This window comes from Andrena cerasifolii, chromosome 3 (genome assembly GCF_050908995.1).
Source record: "Andrena cerasifolii isolate SP2316 chromosome 3, iyAndCera1_principal, whole genome shotgun sequence".
In the NCBI taxonomy this organism is placed as follows: domain Eukaryota; kingdom Metazoa; phylum Arthropoda; class Insecta; order Hymenoptera; family Andrenidae; genus Andrena; species Andrena cerasifolii.
In genome coordinates this window covers 15,558,138-15,581,964 of record NC_135120.1, presented here as the reverse complement: position 1 = coordinate 15,581,964, position 23,827 = coordinate 15,558,138, and the positions used below count along the sequence as shown (strand labels likewise).

Here is a 23,827-nt window from a genome sequence, read left to right as displayed (position 1 = left end):
CGTATTACAATGTCAAAGGAATTTTGTTCCGTTACATTGTTTTTACATACGATTAACTGATTTGTTGTGCATAGCTTACTAACTGACAGCGATATTATTAAGGGTTAAGATTTCTAGGATGATGGTGTATGAGCCATTCTCCGTGGATACAATGGTAATTAGTCTTATCTCCAACCAACAAGATTGCAAGGGAGAATTCGGGCAAGAGAGAAACAGATACTACAGCCAGAGGAGATTGTTTCCAAGCTGAATTCCTGCACGTTTCCCCTCGCGTCTGCCGCTTCTGCTAATATCCTGTGTCCAAAATCTAACGTCGAATCTCGGTGTTCAGATGTCGGTGAGAATGCCAATTTCGCCTTCACGGAAACTAGCTTCGAATGAGTTGGGTTATCTTTCTCAATGGCTGGCGGCGACGAGGAAAAGCAATGTTTCTAATGACCTCGTACCAAACGACCGTTCCTTAGTATTCTGTAGAATTTCGTGATACTCATTAATGTCAATAATTCTTTCAATCCCCACATTTATCTCCGGCTATAATCTGTAGTTGATAAGATAGACAGTCACACTATCGGGCATACAAGAATGCGATCGTTAAGAAATAAATTTATTTCATTGATTGATGAAATTATTCGGCTGAGATAAGATTATCGAGAATTGTAGGAGTTTTAGCTTTTGTTTTGCTGAGGCAATTTATAAGTGTCACTTGGATGTTTAATATTAAAGGTATTTCTTAATTGCACTGGAGCTTTTGAAGAAAATACTTACAAAAATGTTTGCTTATAAACAAGAATATATTTTCGGTGCACCCAACTAGGTACGACTTTTTGGAGATCTATTAAAGGAACTTAATATTTTCTTCTATTCAACTGTTAACCTTTCATATTAAATAACTTCAGTCAGTTATTTCATGGTTCGACAGATTTTTGTTGGTGAATGGGGTGACTTAAGAAATATATATTCTCTTAAATATTATGATGCGTTCATTAAAAATCTCAAACTTCTTTATTGATTATGTCTATTAATGAATGCTATTATCGCAGCAGGAATGAATGAATTAATAAATACAGTGCTTTCAAACTAATGCTTTAAGAGTTTGCTGACTTTATTTATTATACCTAATAAAATAAAAATCAATTTATCAGCGAGGGAGAGATTGATAATGGCAACGTTCGTGTTAGTGCTTTTTGAACAAAAAATCGCTGCTCATTATTACTGCAAAATTAAATATTTCTGAAGATCAGTTATTTACCACCAAGGCCACTTTTTCTTTCTAATTCTAGACATTTTAACCGCTGAACTACTCAGTCGAGTATTTCTAAAGTGTATCATACACAATCGACTATCACTCATTGCTGAAAATTGCTTATACAAATTTCTAAAGTTGTGCACATTAAAAGAACGTAGAAAACCAAGGGATCATGCCAACGATGAATACGAAACGACAACTGAACTGAAGATAAAGGGAGAAATGAATTCGTGACCGAACAAAGCTCGCGGTTTAAGCACGAACTTTGATTTCTGGCTGGTCAATAACGTCAGGAAAGTTCGTTCAGGAAGATACTAACAATGTAACCCAGTTTGCAACTTGCGTACTTTCGATTACACCGTCGAAAAATACAACGGCACCGAAATCACGTTTTAAGTATAGTTTCAGAAGTTAGCTTATAGGATCGGCGGAAATATAAGGCGGCGGAAGTGGCGAAACTTGCGTAAAAGAAAGTTCCTCGAAAATTCTCCACGAAGCGAACAATCTTATCCTTCCCGAAACGCGGATATCTCTTAACTACTCTCAAAGCCTCGTGCATAAGTATCCGCTGTGTTTACATGGAATTTTAGGTAAATGAAAACAGGCCCGAATATATGTACCCTCAACACCTTTAACTTCTCATCAACCGAGCATCCCTCTTCCCCATTCTGTTCTTAAGACTGCTGTCTAACTTTCTTAATCGTCTTGCTTCGAAGTAGAATGAAAAATACGCAATTCGCGGGAACAGAGTGCTCCATTTTTGAATTTTGTAGAAAATGGAATCAAACGTAACATAATTGATTATTGTTTGCCTTTGTCAGATTGCTATTTAGTCCTTATTCTTAGGACACGTGTAATTTCTCCTCTTCAATTCATATTACGTAAACTACAGCTATCAATAATAATAATAATCATAATAATCGAAGTACAGTCCGAAAACCATTTTTAAGATAACAAAAGAGAACCTAAGAAATTTTCCAGTTGGACCACAGGCATATTGAAAATCGTTCTATTTTCTCTTTTCTCAAACGTACCTGTAACAAGTGATCAAGTGATTGCACCCAAAAGTTTTCGAATCTACATATTCTTAAATAAAACACCATTGCTTCTGATTTGCACGTGTCGTTCGTTGCCACGCTCGTACTATCTGAATTTACCACTCACAAAAGCTTCTGCCACAAAAAGTCTGAAGGAATCAGACCAACTTTCGATGAATAAAGCTGCGACGCTCGTAAAATAGTTTCCCTCGTTCCGAGCTCAAATTACTCGATTCGGGGCAGCACCGCGAGAGCTAGCAATAAAGGAACGACATCGTTGACGGCGAAGGGGGACGAATGGGTAAGCATATTTTAACTGATCACCAAGGCTTTATATCTCGAGGAGAGAATATCGGAAAGAGAGAACATTTCTTTTGGATTATTACCTTATTCAGAAGGTCCTTCTAGTGGAGAGGCTTGCTCGGGACTGATTCTTTCTTTACAACCAGGATCACCGGACTCAAAGGGCAGAAAACTCAAATTGCCTATAGCTTGGGGTAGGGGTCTCTTTTCTTACGACACCCACCACGACCAAGAAAGGGAGATGCTCCATTCGGTTTTCCCCACGGTTCCCCCGCGGTGGAGTGATTTCGTCCCAGCAGTCTGCTTTAAATAATTTCGTCCCGTGCAACGCGGAATTTTATTGGATGGCGCAGTCGTAAGCCCTTCCCTCCTTTCGTCCTTTCTTTCTTTAGTCCGTAATTGATCATAACTTGACGGCAAAGGAACTTTAGCTCATCTGTTGCCCTCCACGGTTATACAGCTTTCCAGATATAATATTCGCGGGCTCACGCGCAGAAATTGACGTTTGTTATTCACCAAATTACATCCCCCTTTGGAAACAATTTTACTGCAGCTCCTTTGTACAATTATTTCCCCCTGCGCGATTTAAAAGTAGTACGATACACAGTGACTCGCGAATTTCGGATTACTGCTGTTTAAGGGAATTATTAATTCATTTCTATCGTGCTTTATGAAATTTGGTATTCTTTACGACGACATGAGAGAACAGTGTTTTCTATAAGTGGGTATCAATACCACGACGTGATTTTTGCGCGAAAAAATCAGGAATTCAAATTTAAATAGCCGACATTTTGCTTTAAATTAATATTTCGGAAAATTCTCTCCGTCAATCGGAAGATACTAACGAAGTCTTTTTTTGTTTTTTGATTTTAGATAATCTGGTTCCGAATGGCAGTGCTCACCGCAAAAACAAGTTTTTAAAAAGGCTTCTTGGATGTCCGTCGTAACTTTATTATTAACGTAAATATTTTTCCACAAAACAATTACCAAATGTTCCTTAAATGTTGCTCTTTTAAGTGCAAAATTTCTGGATAAATATATGCTTCCGTTTTTTCAAAAAAAATTCACAAACATTCGCCTCTTTTCGGCCGCCTGACTAGGTATAACCCCTTAAACAATCTGTTCCACGAACTTTTATTAACCAGCTTCCAGGGTTTCTTCAGAGCAACTTCCACTTGATACAAATTAAAGGAGACACACGCTGCAAAAAAAGTGGACCCTCGAAACTTTGTGTATAACACTTTATAGCTATGACGAAACATAATAGGGTACCATTAGAGTCTAATGTGTTTGAAGGTGCCTACGTTTGCGCTTAGGACGCAGCTTACGAACCCGATACAACCTAATTATCGCTCGCTGAGCCCGTGAGCGCGTCTAACCTATTATTTTCAACCGATAGTACGGGGACTAACGTAATTACGCAACCATTCCCCTTTTGATGCGGTTTTAATCCAGTTCGCTACACCGAACCCGCGTCCTTATACCGTTATCTCGCTCGTCGCGATCCATCATTGAAACGAAACAACAAAAAGTGACCCAAAAAATAGCCTCTCGTTGGTCCTGCGATTTTGGAACGAAATTTTGTGCCAAATGATACCTTATGACGAGACATCAATCACAACAAATTTTCGAGTTGAGGTGACAATTGGTTTCTGAGATATGGGAGGTCAAAGATTTGCTGACAACGAATTTGAACTTAGATTTTCAAAATTCATCTAAGGAATAGCTATAAGGAAAGCTTGAAAAATTTGTTAAAGAATAGTTAAAAATCTATGAAGTAGTGAGATTATTGTTAAAGTGTCAGACATATGTGATGTGAAAAGCTAGGACCTGAATAAATACTGTGGGTCTTTAAAAAATTCGCAGCATTAAACGAAGAACTTAATCCCATGATTTCAGCCACAAGAAGAATGTATATGATTCTTAAATAAACAGTTAATTTGATATTCCACACGTATGTCTCTCAAAAACCCCTTTCTACATGTCATCTTTAAATTTCCAGCAGTAAGATTTATGTCATTTTGTGTAAATATAAATTCATTAGCGTCGCAAAGTCGCATATTTTATTCTACAAAAAATGTTTCATCCAATCGCGTGTTCCTATTACTTTTTCTAACTTAACAGAGAAAATTCAACAGCCACATGTGTCATTCAGGATTATTTTAGAGGAATGCAGATACTCGTCGCGAAAGTACCGCAATTTCTTTTAACTGCAGAAATACTTTAAACGTGGAGGCTTAATAATTTTCGCGCGTGTATATCGCCGGGCACCTACATACGTACGTATACCTTCAAAACGTTAAAGCGTTTACTCGTTCGGGGAACGAGAAACACGGTCGAAGTAAATTACATTAATGAAACTTGACAGTTTCGTTTACTTATAAAGCCAAGTAGTTCAGAACCCGCGAGAAGACTGTTTAAATTTAAACATCTCGAGGTTTACGCTTCGAATTTTTCCCCTTCGTTTCCTACTTCGCCAGCAACAGAACCACTTTTAAAAATTTCATTTAAATATTCTGCCGTGCACGAGGGACAACGGCGTTTTTTTTTTTAGAATATAGAGAAATCAAACAATAAATAATGAGCAATCGACAGATTTGCTCTCTGTAATGCAAATCTGAGTATGTTCGCAATAATAACACTGTGCAACGTGTGAAAGGAATTTGTAATTTCTATACAAGAAGAAAAATATCATAGGTACACGAACGAGTCATTTAATAAAAAAAAAGAATATTGTTCCAGAAGTTTGCGTACATAATTGTTACGTTTGTTGCGTTGAATGGTATATTATACCTACTCAATACTCATGCATTTTCTATTTCCCTCTGTGTGTCTTTCTTATTCTGCGTCCGTTTTTCTACCTCACTTGTAATTAATTGTACCAAAGGGGGTTCTAACCCGTCTATTGCAATTAAATTAAATTAAATTAATTAAAGAAAAAAATCCTGTGCACGATTAAACCTTCATGGCGGGCCTTTAACTTAGGAAAGAAGTTTGTCGAACCATACCTGTCTCCCACCTACACGAACCGTGACACTTGCTGTTACTAATGAGTCTCCCTCTGAAGGGTGGTTCGTAATAGCGACTCCGTAATGATCGTTTATCCAAGTGCTCGAACGTAAGTTTCTACAAATTGACGTGGGAAAAGAAGAAGGAAAAACCACGACGGACGAGCGAATGGACGAAAGAATGCAATAATAGAAAAGGCGTGGGCGTTCTTCAAATGTCAAAGCAGAGCAGCCGTTGCGCTCGCAATTATCTTTGGATTTTCGTTAAAGATGGGAATAGATATATATCAGGTTGAAACTCGGCTTATGCGCGCTCCCTCTCATTAAGAACTCTCAAAGACACCTAACCCCTTTTCGAATCTTCCATTTCTACCGCGATTATCGGCTCCGTGCTCTCAGACCCAGAATTATCGAAGATTCGGAAGCTTGGATCTTTTTTTAAATGACCGGTACTTAACGAAGTTCTGGAAGAGCGGCGTACGGTTAAAATCGATTTTATTAGAGGAGCAAGGTGTTCCGGCTGCTTGTTTGGGTTCGGTAACGTGGAATTTTACGGCGATTACATTGGTGGAAAATATAGTGGGAAAGGGAACAAGGTTCGCCATTACATCTTAATGGGACAGAGGGGTCACAAATCTTTGGCTAACGAGTGCTCTGACAAGCGGAGCTGGCTGGAACAGTGGAGGACGCCTGCGACAGGTGGTAACGTATGAGCAGTACAGCAGGAGTTGCTTTAAACGTGTTCCGATGGGCTGCTCTTGCGACACGTATCGTTTAGAAAAGAGGGAAATAGTCCATGTAATGAGATAATGAGACGTAGACTGATGGAACTCTGTTTAGAAAGACTTTCCTTGTGTCTGGAGATACTATAAATTGGGTTAGTTCTCGGCTAGTGGAATAGCGTGGAAAATGCTGTATAATATCCTTCTGAAGCTGTTTCAACTGATTGTAATTGATTTATCTTTGGAAGTCCCTTATTGTGAGTCTGATACTCAATTCTGAAAGTTACTGACAAGGGGAGGACACAATGTGGTAGGCACCGATTGAGACGAGCCTTGGTATGATGGATCCATGTCGAAAATCAGTAAATAGGTATCCGAGCGTTTCTGCCAATGGGCCTTAATAATAGAGATATTTACATGGAAATTAATAAAAATTTCATAGTGGCCGTGAGGTTTTAATGGATAAAAATCCCATACTACCCTGGCCCCCGGGGGATTCCCCTTTGAAGGAGTCGGGGTACCTTTTGAAAATTTCCCCAAGTTAAAAAAAGTTTATAAAAAAAATAATTAAAAAAAAAATAATAAAGTTTTTTTTAATGTGGAGACATCTTCAGAAGGCACCCCGACGCCTCCAGAAGGGAATCTCCCGCGAGCGCTAGGGTAGTGTGGGATTTTTACCCACTAAAACCCCACGACCACTATGGAATTTTTAATAATTTACATGTAAATATCTCTATTATTAAGGCCTATTGGCGGAAACGCTCGAACACCTATTTACTTATTTTCGACACAGATCATTAGAAGTTCATTCTGACTCTCAAAATTATTAAGTCATATAATATTACATAATTAATTAAAAATATTTGCGTATGGAAGTGATTATCTGCCTGAAATAAATCAATTATCTAAACGAATGTTCTCCAATTAGGTCAGATAGTCAAAGTCCTGCCGTTAAGCCGTCTGAAAAAAACGAATATATTCACGACAGGCTATAATCGAAAGAAAAATGTACGTCTACTGTCTATGGAACGATGGCAAACCCTTGAGCTGAGAACCTGACGCGACAGCTGCTACCTTTGTGGAGCCGGCCTTGTTTAAGGACCGATTTACACAGGTATTAGCGTGTAATGGGGACTAACTAGGCCCTGGCCGTTCCTTTTATCAAGCCCAACGGCAATTTAACACGGTTCTAACTGCCTGAAATTGGTGGCAGATCCTACAGAGAAGCCTTTCTTCCCTCCCTCTAGGAGAGTCAAAATAAGAACTTCATGGGACACCGACAAAACTCTTTAAAGCATATACGTCTCACACTTTTCAACTCTCATCATGTCGCTGTTCGTTTTTTATGACTGAAGAATTACAAAATTTCAAACAAAGCATGCGAACATTTTTAATATAGTAATCTCTGAATGTCGAAAAACGACGGCTCTATCTCTTGCAAGTGAATATATCCGAAGCACCAGTGGCGCGTCGCAGAAGTGTCCCGTGTGAAAAGGCCCATAGAATCGCATCCCGTGCAAAGGAGTCGCGCGCAGAGCCAGCTCGAACTTCGCCGGGGTAACTAGAATTCCCCGAAGCGTCATCTTTAATCCACGAAATCGTTTACGTCTAGGTAAGTACGTAGAAGGGAAGAGATACACGGTCGCATTTTTCTCCAAGTCTTATCTAGAATCTTGGCGCCGCCGGCCTGGACGGCGAGGCGGAGGTAGCTGCGGAGCGCAAGAAGAAGAAGATGAAGAAGAAGTGGAGGAAGAGAAGCCCCGGACGAGGAGAGGCCGAAGACGAAGGGGATCCTAGAAGAAATTACTCGCTGGAAAGACGACAAGGGGGGTGGAGAGTAACGGTGCTACAGTGAATCGCGGCTTCTATAAAAATTACCCTCCGGCCTGTGGGCGAAGTGGGATGCCAGCCGCTGCGAATTGGATTGAACGTATCCATCTTTCCTCACGGGAACTGTCCACGCGCGCCGTCTCCCATCGGGCACGCCATTTAATAACGATGCCTTTGTTGCGACGGAACCGCGATTACAGTAGCTGCAAGAGGTATGGCGAGCTTGTAATATCGGTGGGTCGTTAAATGAAACATGTTTTGAGGATCGTCACAAACGAATCGACAGAAATATTGGAAGATAACGACCCGAAGGTACAGAAGCCTCAATCAGAGCCACTATGTCAGTAGCCACCGTCGCTTGATCGTTTAACTTACAACCTCGATATGTATAGCCTGTGGCGAACTGGGTCTAAAAATATTAATTGCTAGGAGACAAAGCGGGTCCACCCACAACTATAAGTTTTAGTGTATAAGTTAGTGTCAGTTAAATCTTCAATTTTACTTGCTTACAGTAATAATATTGGAACTTGTATTATATTTTCAACCTACTGAAAGGTCATTAACATTTTTAACATATTGTCTGATGTTTAAGGGGGCCCACTTCATCAGGCTGACACCCTGGCCAGTCAGCCACTGTGTACTACAGCTTTCCCAGATACTACATGACTGCCACACTATTATCTATGAACAGGATCCTGATTTGTGTCAACAAGGATTGGCCTTCTTCACTGGCGTTATCCCACAAAGGGTTGAAAATTCCCAACTGTTTGCGCTTTTAAACCGTGAAGGGATGAACGTTGTAACCGTCAGAGATAGAACAAAACTATAAACACAAGAATTCTTCAGTTTTTTGGGCTCTATCACACCGCTAAGTTGACTAAAGATTTTCTACGTTTTCGCAATAATGAAAAATCCCATTTCGAAGTTGACTTATATTCACGGTAGGTAGAAGCATCGAACGACCTTTCCAGCGTGCCACTTGAAGCCTTAAGATTTGAAGTTGTCTTGACGATCGCTCTCCAACACGGTTGCCACGATATTGGAAGATGATCGACATTCGAATCCATTATCCTGCTGTCACGTCGAATAAAATTATAGATTTCCCGTCACACGGATTCCTCGATCAGCTACGAGTACCGCTGCGAAAGAATGACACGCAAAAAGTTCGCGAAATAAGCCGATTCCGCTGAAGCTCGTTGACACTGCCCAGCCGCGAGGATCTCACGAAGACAAACATTCTAAAATAATAACACACCCAGCGTATTTAAATGCATAGTACCTGTAGTGTTCGTAAAAACGAACGTCTGCTTAATATGTCCGCATACCGGTGGTTTAGTCGCGGCGCGCAGTGGCCGGGGCCGCTCGTAATTCCATTTTGCAGTCTGGAACGGATTGTTTTTTCCTTCCGACCTAGTTGCTGAAACGGGAAATTGCTAAAAACGTTAGGATATTGTGAAACGTATCGAATGAAATACGAGCCGCGTATAACTGTGAAATACAGAGGCTGCAGCCTTCGCGAACAAGAGGGGCATTATTCCTTTTACACACGCCCGATTACATACAATGCACGTTCTTGCGTTCCGCCCGGCAGCATGGAAACGGTGGCGCGGCTGAAAAATGAATAAACCAATTAGCCCGATCGGCTGGATTCTCCAAGATACGGATTATTTCTGGTGTAGGCGGAAGAAGAAACGGAACAACCGCGATGCAGTTTATCAATTATTTCGCGGGATCCACTGACCGCGCGGTATCGATCATAAAACGCGATACGACTGGGACGAATTGGATCCCGCAAGCGTCGATAAAAATTCCACGCTTAATTTCAGAGGCAGAAGCGTTTGGATTGCGGCAGTTACTGGACCAACGCGCCGTAGCGATATCGGTATAAATTATAACGAGTTTCTGTCAAAAAAAAAAACGGGGAAGAGAGAGAGAGAGAGAGAGGGGATAAAGAAGGGAATCTAGCAATCGAAAGTATGGGGAACAATCAGCGGCAAGAAACGAGAATACAAGGTGAGGTCGGATAACCTTTACTATTCCCCTAGGTTATCGATGCCCCTGGTCTCCTTCTACTTTATTTTATAAACCTTATTTAGGATTAATGATGCGGGGAAGGAGAGTACCGCAAAGATCGATAGCATCCACTGCTTCGTTACAGCCAGATATTTCCCTGGCTAACGAACAGTTATTCTCCTTTATGAATCGTTCTCGGGGACGATGTATCCGAGCGATAATATCGAGAGCCTTACTTTCTCTTATTATCATGGCTTTTTAATTACTTTAGTCTGCCATTCGGTGCCTTATCATGTCCCTTCGGTGGAATGAAGGAATGGATGAATTGAGGAGTGCATAAATGGAACAAAGAGTCGATTTGGGTATCGAGAGGATGAGAATATTGGCTTCGGAGTTTTCTTTGGGTATGCTGGAATGGGCATTGATTTGTGTAGTAATATATTTCAGTAACAATGTTTGCGGAGATTTAAAATAAGGCGAGAAGAATACTTCATATTTAAGATAGAAGATTATTAGAATATGACAGTATATCATTATCTTCTTTATGACATTTCTGATTTACTTTTTATTAAAGCGAACATTTCGACGGTCAAATATTCATGTTTTTGGTAGTAGGTAATGCATTTGAGTCTCTCCTCCAAAGTGTATTCCTAAAATAGATAGCCAATCCTTTGCAACATATTCCATTAACCCTCGGTTGTCACGCTGGGTCAAAATGGCCCACGATTTGACTTTGAGGTAAAATATCTATGAGGCATCTTAGATATTTTAATGAAAATGTAATAAATTCCAAGAAGATTTAAGTATTTCATTATATGCTGTATTTAGAGAGAATAAAATCTTTAAAAATAGCTTAATTTTTCGGCCGATCAGAGTAGAATGGCCCCTTAAACACTATGGCCAGAAACTAACCAACTCGTAGGTACTATGCAGTGTGCACGTCTGAAAGTACAATTTCTTTTCCCGCTGCGCAATGGTCGGTATACCTCCCACTGTCATTAATTCGGTCACGACTCGACCAGAATTCTTCTGCATCTTGTGGAAGTCGCTGTCCTCCCGCCTCACGTTCAGCCAACTACGTATCTGATGGCCCTTGGAACGAAATCAAAGGCTCACGCGATATTCTCTTATATTCTTCAATCCGGGTCGTGAATCGCGGCGAGATAAGAGGGCAGCGGGGGGAAAAGGGCGATCGTTATCGAACAAAGAGACAGGGAACCCTTTGACTTCGGAATGTTATCGCGGGAAACAAAGTTCCTCTGGAAAGCGTAGCTCATTCGCCCAAGGAAAGGACGGAGCTGTGTCTCCCTGCGGGACGCCAAACAGTTCAGATTCAACAGATACGGGATATTAAAAGCGACATTTTCTTCCTCCCCGCGATAACTTCGATTTGCAACGGGCTCCGTAAGCGGGGGCTCGTGCAGATAGAAAGTCCAGATCGATGGATAAAATGTCGGAAGTCTCGGCACCGTTGCAAGGCTTTTACGTACGGCCGGGACAGGTGGGCTTCGCCGTTATGTGAAAAAGCTGTCGATTCCGTTAGACCCAGTGAAATTAGAGGAAGCGAAAGTCCGTTAATGGATTATCGTGATCAGGTTGGCCGATTATTCTCCAGGTCGACAGCGCACCGATGTGTACTATCCCTCTAACGTTTCACGAGCCAGTAATCCGAGGCTAAGCACGTGAAAGCATATACGAGCGCTCGCCTTTATGTTACTGTTTCGTACGGTGTTCCTGTTTTGATAAATTATTTTTACCATTTCTGGGCTAGTTATGGTAGTACGTAGGATATTCTCACAGCGTTTTTACGTCGGATAATGTGTAAGAGTTTGTGATGGTTGTTAATGTTTAAGGGAATAAATGTTTCGAGAGAAAGTTCATCATTCGAATAGCTAAATAGCATATGAATATTCTGTTTACTTCAAAGACTGAGACAATGCAGGCATTTTTACGCAAATAATAATACTGTTATAATGATCTTTATTTTGTTTTTTATATAATTGAAAATTAAGAAGTGGTCAATCTGTTCACACAGCAAAACTTAAATTGAGACATTTTAGAAGCAATAAACATTGCAAACCCCAAAGCAGTACGCATATAAAAAATCATTTCTGTACATCTACTTACGTACTATGAATTTTCAATGTGAATATGTACTATTACAATTACTGTGTTTTTCATTAAAAAATTTCAAGCATACATTCCTTGAAACCTTTGAACTCCTGTAAGCAGTAAGGTACACAAATATTTCATATTTGATGCGCGTATTGTATAAAATTCGTATGAAGCCTAATATGAACTTTGAATCATAGTAAAATAAATATGAACCATCTATGTCCAAAATTAAAAGTTTAATATTCCATTGAGGAAGTATACTGAATATATTATGCATTTACGTTAATAGCAAACTGTTAGAGATTCATGCTGCTGTAATAAATATTTAAATTGTATGAATAGTTTAATTGAATGAAAATATTATTTGCTCTCTGCGGAAAGACACAGATATCAGTATTATATATATAAATACCTTACAATTTATAATAACCTTTGAAATCGTGTTCATTTGTTGAATAATTTCACTTGTTTCCTTTTTGTGCACTTTCTCGCTCGCGTTTGAAATTGATTCCCTCCGTTTTTGATCCCGAGGATGAACTTAAAAGGACGTGCATTCGTCCGTGCTATCCCGAATAGCTTTGCAGGAGGAAGTAGCTTGAATATTCAGTTTGCGATGTTTAAGTGTCCCCGGAAGTTTGCATTTCTTTGAAGCTATTGAATTTTAAGAAGTGCATTCCCTACAAAGAAAATTAACTAGAACCGAAAATATGAGGGATGCCTGCGAATATGTATACCACACGGCTTCGCAAGGTTTTATTCAAAATGTTATTAAATTATTATCAAAATCACGAATAATTTATAAGTATGCAGGAATGAATTAGCCTGACGTGAAAGTGGAGCCACACAAAAGGATCGATGCTTGCGACTGTCGCCCATAGCACTTGCTTCAGAATGTACCTACATCTGTTATTCCTGGGGGACTCGTGCTTTCATGCATGAGCTTGTTGTCAATGTTAACTTGCTGCAATGTTGATTACCTACTTGATATTCGCCGTGTAAAACTCTTAGGGATGCAAACATATTCTTATCGAAATTAATTTTTTGCTTCAATTTGATCAATTGAATTCTACGAATGTGATTCTTTTTGAAAGCAAAGTGTCAAATAAAAAAGTGGTGTCCTACATTTTCGACTTACACCTTTACATAAATGTAGAATCATCACTTTTCAGCTAATACCTCTAAACACGAGGCGCAATATCAATTTATACATTTCTTACCCCTTCACCGATATGAAGGACCACAGATTTCACCTAGGTACTTTTTCCTCAAGCTCCAAACGACCCCCTACTACGAGTCCCCGAATTAAAAGCACTGGACCCACGTATTCGATCTAACGTTAACAAAATCCTTTCTCAGTAACCGCGACATTCTCACGAACTCCCTGAAGACGGGAAAAGGAGATGTTAAGGGGAATCGAGGACACGCGAGCGGCAGACGTTAATTTGACTATCGTGCGGGCCACCGCTACGTGCCGCGATCACGATTCCCGCCAACGATTCGGGGAACCTGTCTGCGAGTTATCGTAACTGCGAAATGTTGATTCCAGTCTCCTTGCTGGCTCTGCTAAGCGATCCGTGCGCTTTCCCGACGCGCAATTTTGAACGTCGCACCGTCGACTAAGCACATTTGCAAGCCAACCGCATTATGATATTCCTATGTTCACGAGACGCGCCCCAAGCGGAAGACACCGGGCGACGAGCGCAAGGAGATGTGACACACTCGTCTTGTTAGCGGTACAAGATGTCCTCATTATCGCGACTGACGGTGATGACGATGCAGCCGCGACCGAAAGCTGCGCGAATTCCGAACTACTCGGCGCGGCAGAGAGACGGAGATGGACCCCCGAGGAACGTTGACGAGACCTAAGAAAGAAAACCGGAGTAGAAAAGATCAAAAAGCGACCGGGAGAAGAGCCGTGAACTCGTTAAAGCAACCTCGTTTCCGAGGGCTGTGCAACACAGCGCCGTGTGCATTCTTGAAAACTCGATTCTTCTTGTTTTTCGCCCTTCTTATTTCTTAAATCACGTATCGCTGCCTCTTCCATTTTCACCGCTTTAATTGCAAAAATAATGACGGGGTTGCTGGATATTCGTAAGCAGGTCTTGTGGATGGACGTCGCGCGGAAGTGTATTGGATTTGGATTTGATTTAGTTGGAAATGTTCCATTTGGTATTTGATGGTAAATGGAAATAATGTTCAATTTTCCCTTGGGATTAATTAGAATTTTTTTATTTGATAATACATAGTCAGTGTTGGGCACGCTACTAAGAATATAAGCAAAAAATATTGCCTACATTATTTCCTTTCCAACTGATCGGATTACGAAGTGGTGAAATATTTTTGAAGTATTTCATGGTAATGGATTATTTAAGGGTAATCGATTGTGAGGTTTCACGTTGAAATCTTCGTATACGTGCTTCGACTTCACCTACCGGAGTAGAGAAGATTCAAGCAGTCGAGTGTTCGTAAACATGGCCTTAAACTGGGAAGCATCATCGAAGGGGAGAAAAGTAGATGTGCTCGATGGAACTATACGATGCCTCGAAGTCGACCCTTCGGATACTCACGTCTGCCTTTTCCCTTTACCTTTTTTTCTTTTAGAAGGTAGAAGCCGGAAGGTTCAACAGGCCCTTAAGAAATTTCTCGGGAAAATACTACCTCTTGTAATATAATAAATAGGATTATTACGTAACTTGTAATGAAAATTATAAATAGTTGACGGTCGTTAGATTAATTACAATTGATTGTTGTTTTGACTAACAAGAGCTAATGTACCTATAACATAACATTCATGCCATCAGTGTTAATCATGTCCGCAGGTAATTTCTGTGCTGCGTTTTTTCTACACGTAATCTGATTAGTCGAAAAGATGGTGTTCTTCAATTACCTCTGCATATCAGTGTGAATGCATGAGAAAACTTTGCATCAGGCTTGACTTTAAGACAATAGAGGTATACATACATAACCGACGAGTAATTACCACAATATTATGTGACCATAAGAATAAAGCAAGCAAGTGTCGAGAATCTGAAGGGCAAATACGGTCAAAGCGACTAAAATAAAGGACCAATATAAGGAAGAAGATTTACTGAAAGGACACGAATCGTACCAGTGAGTAATAAAACAAAACAAACATATTTAAAGGTGAATATTATTTTCGATAAGAAAGGGAACAAGAATTACTTAAACGACCAAGCATACACAAATTAAAATATAAAACAGAATGAGGAAAAGGAGTTAAATTATGGATTAAAGAAAAAGTATGTGGAGAACTAAAAAGTCTATTTATATTAAACACGTTCGAGTAATATCAACATTACACTACCCAACGTTCACACGATTAGATTTGAGTAATCATAAAGGAATGCTAGAAACGGAGAGCTGATTCACTAAAAAAACGTCACAGTTCACGTTGCTGTATAAATATATAAGCATCTAGCAGACAGAGCATCAATATGTATGTAAGCCGATGTTCGTCGAGGGCTTCGTCGTCCGGCTTAAGGGGTGGGCCCTGGCAGCGATAAGAATTAGGGATGGTGGAGGGAATATCATAATACTCGTAAGCCGTGGGACACATTAAGAGGATCATATCGTTCGCGTCCAAGATCGGTAAGACGTTTCAGTTTGATCCGAAAGGCGAGAAGGTTGCTCGTATCGTGCTTACGAGCGGAGGGGAACCTTGGCAGTGGGTGTAGGTAGAATGGGTGTAGCTGTCCAGATGACGGCTCGTCTCCTATAATGCGATAAAGGGTGTCGTATCTACGTCTAACCTATCTTGTTCAGTTAAAGGCGACCGGATTGGTAATACATCTATGCACGGAGGGCGATTAAAAAGAACGGTTCGAGATTTTGGAACCGTATAACACTGGAGAAACTGGACCAATATAATAATACCTGGGTAACATTTGTAAGTTGGAGCACTGTCTCTGAAGATAAGCGGACACGTGGTGAAATGAAGAATAGAATAAAATACTGAGCAATGGAAACAGGCGAAAGGGTGACCTAAGAAAGCCTATTGGAAGATATCTAGGCAGGCCAAGAATAAGATAGAGTGACAGAAATGCTATCAGTATGGCAGGCTTATGGTCTTTAAGATACAAACACGATATGGAAACAATATTGCCTGTACTAAAACGAAAGTGAATTTTGTCTATGCAATTAAAATGCTACCAGGGTTATCGCGCTGATAATAATACCAATAAAAACTATTGTAACTGTAAAACATAAATGTACTGTTTCTATTTCTTCCAAACATATTAAATTATTATATTATTCATCACTGTCAATATATCTACTCACATTTCACGAAACTCCCTATAGCGAAACAACCTTCTCTATCTGTCGAACGTACAATCTTACAAACAACATACGCTTGAATGTCATATTAATAAGTACTTGAATCCAATAACGTCTCTTAGTGGACGATTTCCCATTAAATACTATCTCGATGATTTATAATCACATTTGGAGGCAGAAAGCGAAGAGTTGGTAAAGAATTCGAACAAAAAAGAAGCTAACGTCCCATGTCCAAGTTATGCCGACTCCACGAAACCAGATCATCCTATTAGAACCATGAATATTTCTAGCTCGTGTTCGATTTTTTTGCGCGAGGTTAATTTGAATACTGGAGCGGGTATCCTGTGACTCATTACCAACCGAAGCGATTGTGAAACAGTTCGAAACGTGAGTCTATTTCACAATGACCGCGCGTCCAAGCTGTGGATTTGTTTGCTCCTATCGTTTTTTTTCTTTTTCGTGCATCGGTTTACACAGAAGAAAGAGATCGTTGGCCATCCATCATCGTTAGCATTTCATTCAACCGATTGTCAGTCGGGCGGAAGTTGCCGTGGACTTTGAAAGCTGTGCAAACTGGGGGAACAAACAAACGTTCCATGGTCGTTCAACAGCACTATCATCTTCAGTTTGCTGTAGCGCATATATGTGCATATAAATGCATGCATACATTTGAGGTCAGTGTACGGGATAGACCAAGTTCAGCCGATATTTACAATTCTTCTATCAATCGCCTTGTACTGTGTTTGTCTACGACTTTTCAAAGTACTCTAATATGTACTTAGACACGGAGGCATACGCGTGAGATCTAAACGCAACTCATATTATAAAAGCATCAGCTTCCCACCTGTACATAAGGATCATCTCTATTCTGTTTGAAACATCCCTCAGTAGTCAATTATTCCTAAGTAGATTACAAATCCTAATATATGATTAGGTAAGTACCTAAGAGTAAGTACTCTGCAGGGATGAAATAGATCTTTGACATATGAATTTAAATTGACCTCAAAGTGCAACCTACAAGGGAAGATCCCGAACCCGAAAATTCAAAAAATTCTGAAACTTTGTGAATATGTAGGAGATTTCCTCCTGATTACCACGCAACTTTTGTTTGCTGCCCAAATTCAATCGAAAGGGGTGAAATTAACCCCTGAAAATCCGGTTACTTTCCGATTTTGTGTTTTAACTCGCGAACTGTAATAGATAGGAAAAAGTTTCAAGACAAAAGTTACTTCTTTTAATTAGATCTATCATTTAATAAAAAGATTATTTTACGGTTCACGAGTTATAACAGAAAATCGGGAAATAACCGGATTTTCATAGGTTAATTGCACCCCCTTAGAGTGAATTTGAGTAGCAAACAAAAATTGCGTTGTAATCAGGAGGAAATTCCCTACACATTCACAAAGTTTCAGAATTTTTGGAATTTTCGGGTTCGGGATCTTCCCTTGCTAGGTGTGTAGTTTTCTGTGCTTTACAGACATAAAATATTTGTCGGGAAAGAGAATAACCACAGTACCTAGTTACAAGATGATTAAATCTGGCTTTACACAAATTTCACCCCTGAAATGGACCCCTCAGCTGAACAACGAGTTCGTACATTCTTTCGAACGCGTTTGCTAAATCACCCTTAGCTACCGGAAACCCCGAAAACTTTGATCGAACATGCCCAAAGTATCAGTGACTGTTTGTCATTCAACCGTCGTTGATCCGTAGTCTTCGTCGGTCCCCGGTAGAATTTCCTCGGTAGCTGGGGCGAGCTCGCGCAGGGGTAAGCATGAGGGATGACGCCGGAGGAATAGTAGATGCTCTCGATGACACGGAAGGTGAATTTGGGCACCGAGATCACGGGGCAGGAATGAAAAATGGAGGCACGAAACGGAATCGCGGGGAAGTTGACGCATTGCGGCGGGGAAATATGGGTCGTCTCCGATTATGTTGGATACGCACGGGGCACCACTGGATTCCAACGGCGAGTGAGAGTGACGTCCGCGTTGCCTCATATATCTCGTGTATAACTAATGCCCGCATATATCAACCATTCGTCTCCCTTGTATATTTTTAGTGATACGATGCGCACTCGCCCCTGGACGCTTTACCTTTGAGTTTTCCATTTAAGCGTCACCCATGGTTGCTACCATTCTGCTCGCAATCCGCGCGATCTCGTATCAGAAACGTGTCTATCGGTGCTCCACAGATTTATTCGATAGGAAACGAACGACAGCGGCTAGAGGGGCGGGATATTATTTATTACAACGGATATTTACGACGAGCATGTGCAATATTTGATTGGATGTTTTGACACATTTGTGGCGATGAAATATCTGGTGGCAGAAGTGTGTTAATTGTGGATTTTATTGTTTGTTGATATTAGTGGAATAGTTGTTTGCTACTAGGACAGTAATTTTAGGAGGATCCGAATATTTGTGGAGTTTGTAGATGGCCACCCATTTGGATATTAAACGTGATTGACAATTTGGAGATGGATGATCATCTGTTCAGCAAACTTCTCGCGGTGTTTGTACCAATCATTTGAGGTTTCTATCTCAAATTATAGGCTCTAGTAGACATAGGACTAGCCTATATTGTTTGGAGTAGAGATAGAATTGAATGAAATTGAATTAAGTTTGGTTTCCATGTGCCGTGAGCCATTATGTCACCGGTTACATCACATTCATAGAACAATAATTTGAATAAAAATAGATATTCATTTTGAGACAGAACTGACTGGACTCGTGAAACAATCGAAATGGAAACCAGGAAATATTCACTTGTTTCATGCTTTGCAAAATTGGAAAAAGGATTTTTCATCATATCCAAAAGATACTTACAGAAAAGAGCTGGATAAGTAGCCATAAAAGGTGGCGAGATGTTACAGAGAACAATTCTGAATATCTCTCAAATCGACGTCCCCGATTAGATATTAGAGAAACAGAGAAACGCACCTTGATTGAATGGTCTGAAATTATTTGTAATTCCCCCTAATATTTACGCGTAAGCTGTAATAGCAAGGAACCCGTATAAACAAATACATTTAGGAAAATGCATATCTATACCCCGTTACACTTAATATGAATTTGTACGAAATGCAGTGTTATTATAATTCGCCTATGCGAGCATAAACATTTGCGACGCATACGATCGCAGGCCACAACAACAATATTTAATCACTTGTAGCTATTCCTATGGACCGCACATGGGTAGATATTAACTGAAATCGAACGCGCCAGCGCAATATCTGGATCGCAATTTGTACTGATCTAGATTTTCGGTGCGCGCAGACGTTAATGGAAACACGAATTGTCGTTGCAGCATATTAACGGAAATCCTCAATTACACTATCGGAAATTACGTTGACTTGTTTGAAATGCGAATATTACCCCGCTGATATTACGTTCTTTGTGCTTGGAGGGCAGACCCGCTAATTAACACGCGCCCAGCGGCTCTTTTATTGTGCCAGATCGAAAGCTACCTTTAATGCAGTCCTACAAGCGAGTTCCTTCGCCCAGAGTAAACGAATAATTACTCTGCATACAGACAGCCTAGTTGCAGTCCGAGGAACCAGCCAGTGGACTATCTAAAGCGACGAGGAAAGAGGGTAAGAATTTCTTGCTAAGAAAAGGCAGAGGCAAAGAAAGAAATTAACGAACGTCTCTTATAATTAGCCGCGGCTGGACGTGCGAGGGGGTCGGGGGTGGAAGGGGAGCCTCGCCTTTGTATCGTTTCGCTTTACTTTCGCGGTAGGTGGTCCGAGTGGCGAACGAACGCCGAAGAACGTCAAGAGGGCATCACGGTTGTTAGCAGGACGGACTTCCAGAGTTCCAGGCGGCTAATTGGTATTCCACGGGGCGAGAAGTGTCAGGCTTTGACTGATTCTATTTCGAGTAGGTTGCGGCCTTCCGAGTGCTCGCTGTGTTTACATTCTGGAGCGAGCCGCGAGGCAGAAAAGTGGCTGACCAACGTCTACCGAACAATGCAGCATCTCGAGGGCCTCGAATCGTCTCAGACCGGTTCCCGTCCCGGGGATTTTCACAGCCGCGTCTCGTGTCTAATCGGTCACCAGCATCCAGTGGCCCTGACGCCTCTGAGAGTTCCTCGGTGCCCGTGAGCCATCGCGAAGCGAGTTGCCACCTCTCCTGGAACGCACCTCTCCGTGTTTCCCTTTTTCTTTTTCCTTCCTTCTGTTACCCCCGGTGTCTAGTTGATCCCCGGCCTACCCGCCCGCCTTCCTTTCTTTCGTCTCCTCGCCTCTTCACACGGGCGTGATGGCACATTCATTTTTAACGTGTCGAGACTTCGCATTTCCTCGAGTGGATTTCTGTCCCAGCCGCCGTATTCCACGCGCGGATATGCGCGAGCGTTCACCTCGAGCCGAGTGGAAGCGCTACGCGCGCCGCGCGGCTCAACTGAACGCGGCCGATAGTCCTCGGCGGTGTTATATCCGACCCGGTTGTCTTGGCGCGCCACCCAGCTCGGTAGGCCTTTGTCGTAATCATCCCTATCCTTCCTGTCCTCGTTCCCTCGCGGAACCTTTCGTTACGCCTGTCGTTCTCTCGGCGCAGGAAAGGTCGCCAATACTAAGAGCTGGTTATCTCTGATCGTCGATCGACGTGTTGCCCGGCCGTTACAGGTGTACGTTTGTCGGGTGCCCTTCAGGCGTGAAGGACAACTGGGATGGGCTGCTGGAGCAGGTGAAAGCTCCTGGAGCCATAGATGGAGACAAATGGAATAATAGAGAGGGCAATGGATGCCCATAAAAGTTTTAATCGTCGTCTGCAGGGGGAGATAGAGATGTATTTTAAACAACTTGGTAATATGTAATAATCATCCGAATCAATGACCTGTTATCAATGTGATGCGAGCTTGAAATTCTCTGTTTCATAAGGTTCTGTGTGTCCTCGGTGTAGGTTAAGTAGGAATCATTTCGCGTCAAGTCGATTCGAATAGGGGGATTGAGAATTAATAGAAGAAATTAGGCGCATCAAAATTTACGTTTGATGAGATTTCGTAGTAGTCGTTGTCGATTGCTAGTCGATTTTATGCCAAACGATTCACTTTTAATTCATGAAATGGAAGCGAAAGTTGACTTTCAGATTCTGGTTTAGAGCAACTATTCGTGAAATTTGTATTGGCCAACGTATTAGTCGAGAGTGGTGTAAATGGACCTGAATACAAAATGCCGCACGGCTTCCTGTTTATTGGAGAAACATTGGACCGCGCATCAATCTTGTATCGTTACTAGATTACGCGAAGGTAGTGATAATCGTGACGTTGTATACCTACCTATATTTGTATATTATCTCTGGTCAGATTGTTTATGCGTCACTTGACTATGCACTAATTTATCAGCACTTTGTGTCAATAGCCTTTTGTTCAAGGAGAGAGCTATAGAAGCCTCGCTAGATAGTGGAAATTGCATGGAATATACGGTACATATTACTCGCTTCCAATACTATTGTGTACGGTAAATCGGTACCTGCGATTGGGCTAACAGAAAGCAAATTGATCAAGAACCGTGTAGGTAAAATAGATAGTGAACTCTTTTGCAAAATGAATTTCATGAACACTGGACAGTATTCTATTGATAAAGATGAGTACGAATGTAGGGTAATCCAGGGGGGAATATGAGCATAATATTCTGCATCTAATTTCCAATGTAAAATCTATCACTACAGATCTGGTTCACAACATTATTATTATTATTATTATTACGACTTTATTGCTCCTTAAATGGAAAATATCATACATATAGAGATAGTAAAATTAGAGTAAGGGCGAGGCAACAGTAGGATCTGTTAATAAGCCGAACTTTATATGTTATTTGTTTATAGTAATCACAATTTCTATCCCTGACGTAAGAACTTTCAATATTATTGAAAGATGGTCTTCTTCCACCCATACTCCAAGTTATACTTAAATCCTTTCAAATGAAATGTAAACAGGTACATCTTTTATATGATACAATTTTTAATTGTCTCATAAACATTGCAAGGATTCTCAAGTTACTTCAGAATTTAAACTCGATGAAAATTAGTATTATTAACCCTCCATAACGCGGTATTACTTTGAGGAAACATGTCATATTATCTGTGTTTTATATTGCAGGTGCTAATTCACAGAACTTCCATGTAATATCAGAATCACAAACTTTCATTTTAATTCATAAAATGTTCATGAAATTTATTAGAAAGTTGTTTATAGAAGAGTAAATGTATTCTGCCTTGCATGTTACATGTGTAGAAACGTGGACTTATGCTGATAAATAGTCAAACAGTCCCGATGATAATTTCTGTCATCTATGCCTCATTTAACTGACATGTACTAAGGCGGATATGAATTTTATTTTCACACATTTCATGTAATCAGTAAACGTAGCCTTAGTTTCAGGAAGAAAGTTAAATGTTAATGAAGACGAAACATACACAATATGTATATTTATGTTTATTCAACGGCGCGGAGAGACTCTTTCGTTGGTTACGATCATTAGTGCCTGCAGAATCGTAGAGAGTACAGTGAACATTTAATGTAAGTACATACATACGTAGCGGGAACATTCACAACAGGTTGACGTCGCACAATAAAAATTCTTAAGCGGTCGATACTTCTCCAAACATTACCGCGGACATTAGATAAGAACGATTAATTAAAACAAGGTTAAAGCAATTAAATTCTCCAAACTCGAACGAAACATATGAGGAGTTATTTGTCAAAAGCCGAATAAACCTATTTTGCAATGTTTTGTGCCACTGGATGATGTAATTTAACATTATTAAGACAATGCCATCAAAATTTGCTTCAAGTTAAAAAATGGAAATATGCCCCTTTGAAAAAGAACTTCTCATATAATTTATCTAGAAAAACAGACTGGCTGATGAAGTGAAAAAAAAATACCTAATACATAAAAAAGATTTAGTTTATTAACTCGAAAAATTATAAAAAAAACATGTACAGCAAAACTCTATTTTAAAGAACATTTTCAAATTAAGTACCTATTGTCTAAATAGCAGTCGCGTGTGAGCATGTGTGTTTACTAGAAAACAGTAGAAACACATTGCCCGTGACACATCGGGTGGTGTGTTTTCCCCAACCACCGACAACGCGCTGAATCGGTTCGGTTGGATCGGGTGGCGTGTGAGCGCGTCACCTCGCGTCGGGTGTTAATAGTATGTTTCTGTTGCACAGTAAATCACGGAAAATAGCAACATTCGATTTGAGTCAACCCGCGTCGCGTCGCGTCGGGTGGCGTGGCGTTTCAATAGT

At 40.6% G+C, this 23,827-nt stretch overlaps 1 protein-coding gene across 5 annotated transcripts in view; it reads right to left on the bottom strand.

Moving 5' to 3' along the window:
• The window catches only part of Ten-m (teneurin transmembrane protein Ten-m), an 834,379-nt gene that overhangs the window by 635,330 nt on the left and 175,222 nt on the right, over window positions 1-23,827 (bottom strand). The gene's annotated exons all lie outside the window — the stretch shown is intronic.